This window comes from Hibiscus syriacus, unplaced genomic scaffold (assembly GCF_006381635.1).
Source record: "Hibiscus syriacus cultivar Baekdansim isolate YM2019G1 unplaced genomic scaffold, ASM638163v2 tig00110270_pilon, whole genome shotgun sequence".
NCBI classification, from domain to species: Eukaryota; Viridiplantae; Streptophyta; class Magnoliopsida; order Malvales; family Malvaceae; genus Hibiscus; species Hibiscus syriacus.
Window position 1 is genome coordinate 950,682 of NW_024062656.1, and position 4,230 is coordinate 954,911.

The window sequence follows — 4,230 nt, forward strand, 5'->3', positions numbered from 1 at the left end:
GCTTTGATTGAATCAATCTCACGATCTCATTTACAATCGTAAACTGAGTATGAAATTGACAAATTCTAAAATTGACCCAATCTGAAACTATTAAGGACATGAATTTTTAAGTCAACCTAAGATATCTATGGTCTGTTAAGAGAGTATGATTAGATTCGTTGGGCAAGAAATGAGTCTTATGGGGAGAGAATTGGATCCAATGACCATAGAAATGAGATTTTTGAGTTGACGAAAATCATTGCTGATTTCTCTTAATCTTCTGTCGTCGTTAGAAGGGAAAAAGTGAGAAACTACCTCACACGCCCTTTTTCATTCATCTTTCATCCTCATCCATTTTCCCTTTTTCTCCATTCAAAAAAGTAAATTTTCTAGTGATTTGAGTAATTCGGGATCTAAAAAGGAGAAGAGCTTCAAAATAAGCTCATCATCTTCCTGAGAGGTAGCCTAAAGCTAAAAAGTTATCCTAGACTTCATTCATAGCATTTATACGTTTTTAAATTCATATTACTATTGTGTTTGATTAAAAATCTATTTTAATAGTGAAAGAGGTTGGAGAGTCCTCTTACGTCAAAAGAAAGAAATTGATGAAAGTTGATCAAAGAAATTTTCTTTTGTTGCTAAGCCTATGGACACATCATATTCTGAAATACTTTTACAGGCTTAATATTTTAGTTGTTGATGATGCAACGAATACTGGGATTTGAGACTATGAGTGCAGGGTTTGTCATCTCCATTGCCATATGATTCATGATTAACACAACTTAGGAGAGAGTAAATGCGTCAATAAGAGCACGTCTAAAGATGGTTTCAATACCTTTTAAAATAGAATAATAAGCCATCTCTAAAAGCAATTTATTCGAACAAAACGAGCCTTGTTTGGGTGTCACCTCATCTATCATTTCCTTGAGCAATTCAGAGCAAGTGATATAAAGATTTACAATGACAATTTTACCTGGAACAATACTATAAACATTAGAGAATAATTCAATCAACAGCAACACTATAAAGTACCCCCAATAACCTTTTTTTTGCTTTTCGTACCAGTACTACCAAAAATTTGAATACACAAGAATGAAGAAATGGAGCTGTACAAACAATCTGCTGGCTTGCAACATGCCCAAAATGACAACATGAATCCACGAATAAACAGGTATTCTAGGCATGTGTTTTATTTGAAAGAATCTGAACTATTTTCGAGCCGGTACGGCGTAGGGCTCTATGAGATTTATGTGTTTTTCTAGTATGGAAAGATGGCATCATAATATTGCAACTCTACCATTTGGCTTCAGGAGGGAAAAGCATGATGAAGATGCGTTGAAGTTCTCCATTTCAGGACATGGTTTGGGGGAGACGGACTCCGAAAAGCCTGAAATGTATGAACATTTCCAAGAATCGGACGAGGCGGAATCGACTGATAAGGAGATATTTGAAAGGCATATAGAAGTAAATGGAGATTCTTGGATTCCGAAGAAGTTTCCAGCCATATTGATGTTCGTGCCAACGACATTCTGTAAGGTTATTTTCTCCAATACTGGAAGAGCATCCGGATCGAATTTGTCATCCGGATGGGATCCACAATTGCCGATGGCACTAAAAGCTGCTCCAACATTTAGCACTTCGACATCTGATATGATAATCTCTTTAATATAACCACCCCTGCCCTTTGTTGTTCTAAACTCGATACCAGTTAACGAGTCATGGAGGTGAAGCTGCTGCACTTGGACATCCGAAATGCCACCAGACATTTCACTACCGAAAGCAAGAGAAGAGCCTGAGGATGATTGAAGTTGGACCCTTCTGATATGGACATTTGTTGTAGGCCTTCCATAAGCAATGCCATACTCGTCCCAGCCACTCTTGAGAGCAATTGCATCGTGACCCATTCTAATGCTGCAGTCCTCAATGCAGACCTTATCCGAAGAATCTAAATGCAGAATGTTAAGAACGATTCAGAATCCTTTTTTTTGCACAACCATCTTTAAACACAATGAAAGATAAAGATTGCACAAACACTTGAGGTGTAAAATAAAAGAGTTCAGTTCTACTAAGGTTATTAGATACAAAAACATTAGCAAATTTTAGCACTATATAAGATAACTCACTAACTACTAATTTTCCAGGCACCAAGTAACAGTTAAAACGTTCAAATTTTCACAGAAGGCTTGACCAGAAAATGAACCTAAACAACTCTTTTAGTTACCATTCTTTTCAAGAGAAATTGTGTGATAAAAGTATTCGTCACGAACCTGGGACTATGCCAATGGTATATGGTGATCCTGGTGGAGCATAGACCGAGATGTCATGAATGTGCACATTGCTGCATAACATCCAAGTAGATACAATTTAACTATCTGGAATGGTCAACGGACCGGATAGAAGTTTAAAAGCAATCAAGTATTCAAACCAACCTGCAATATACTGGATGAATGTTGTATGCAGGGGCATTAAGAAAATTAATATTTGAAACAAGCACATAAACAGAAGACACAATTCCACGAGGTGAGGGCGGGTATAGTTTAAAGAATGAGATGTGAACCATTCCCACCAAACCGAACCCTGTCCGTCTATGGTTCCATTATCACCTAGTGCAGCAAGCAAGTGTGAGTTTATCTGAGATTCAATCAAGATTTTAATGAACAAGTGGAGACACAATCTAACCGGTTATTACGACATCATGCAACATGTACCCATTTATCAAACTTTGGTATCTTTTTCCAGGAAGTTCGGTTCCTTGACCATATGAGGGTAAGGTTCAACAATGCCCCAATGAGATGGATCCTTAACAAAGTATGAAACAAAATCAAGGTCAAAAATGGTTCCTTGTGATATGTTTGTATTGGAAAATCATGCCTAAAAAAATATAGGAAACAAATACCTGAGATCCAAGAATGACTGCACCCTTTTCCAAGAAGAGAGTGAGATGGCTCGTAAGATTGAAACTTCCAGTAAGCCATCGTCCAGGCGGCACGTAGAGTTGCGCGCCACCCTTGTCTGCAAAAGACTTGAGATAGAAAATGGCATTCTGAAAGGCGAGGGTATTTAACATTTTACCGTCGCCGACAGCGCCAAATTCCAAAATCGATACACTATGTGGTCTCAAGTTCAATGTCGACTTAAGATCACATTGTCCATTGCTCTCTTCTCCATTAACTCCTATCGCATTGCACAATGCCAGCAGCAACAGCAATGCCACTACATCCGAAATTGAATCGAAAAAGACCAAACCGTCAATATTCAGACACTAATGGAGATAAATCATTCGAACGAAAACAATAATATGCAATTAAAAAAAAGACCAAGAATTTCACATCAAATAAACAAGACAAGAACAAAAGAGAATCAAACCCGAATTTACCTTAAAGAGCTCGAGAACATATCAAACTGATAAGTGGCAGACAGTATGAAAACTACGTAAAAACATCTAAAATACAACACAAATGGTAGCAGCAAAAGTAGACTCGTCTCGTAAGGTTGTGAGGCGAAAAGAGAAAACTGCTAACAAATTTGTCTAAAGAGAGAAGAATACAAACTTTGGACATATATACAAATATGATGAATTAATAATGATGGGTGATTGTCAAACTCAGAGGGAATTTGCCAGAAAATTAAGCAGACATTAAATCAAATACATAAACTCAAAAAAAAAAACTATTGAACCGTTATAAATTCCAATGTCAAAGATAACTCCAAATTCAAGGAAGATGAACAAGTTGAAAGTTTTCGAATCCAATGAAGCCAAAAATGTGGTAACAAGGAGTTGTATAATGAACTGAAATTTCACAAACTCAAGAACAGAGTACAATGATGTGCAAATCCAGTTAGCAGAGAAACCCAGAAACAATTTAACAAATCCATAAAATCGAAGCTTCAGTACTTAATGATTTGGAAAATCCAAACAAAAAGGAGAAAAAGAATAAAAAACCAGCCAAAGAAACGTACTTACTGGCATTTTTCATATGTCAACGGCCACAGCAAAAACTGAGAGATAGAGAAAGCAGTGAAGAAGAAGAAGAAAAGTGATATGGTTTCAAACACTTAACAAAGAAACAAACGTAGAAATAAAACAAAAAATAAAAATAATGAGAGGAAGGAGAAAAAGAAGCACCGCAAAAAAACAGGGGTGCTTTCTGTAAGCGTGTGGATTATTATGAGCATTAATCGTATAAAAGACACAAAAAGAATAGTTTTCCACCTTGGACACTAAACAGGTAAAAAATGACAGCTTTTTAT

At 36.6% G+C, this 4,230-nt stretch overlaps 1 pseudogene; it reads right to left on the reverse strand.

The window, feature by feature from the left end:
- Positions 1–1,062: 1,062 nt before the first annotated feature.
- Positions 1,063–3,949, reverse strand: LOC120115642 (annotated as a pseudogene).
- Positions 3,950–4,230: the final 281 nt, after the last annotated feature.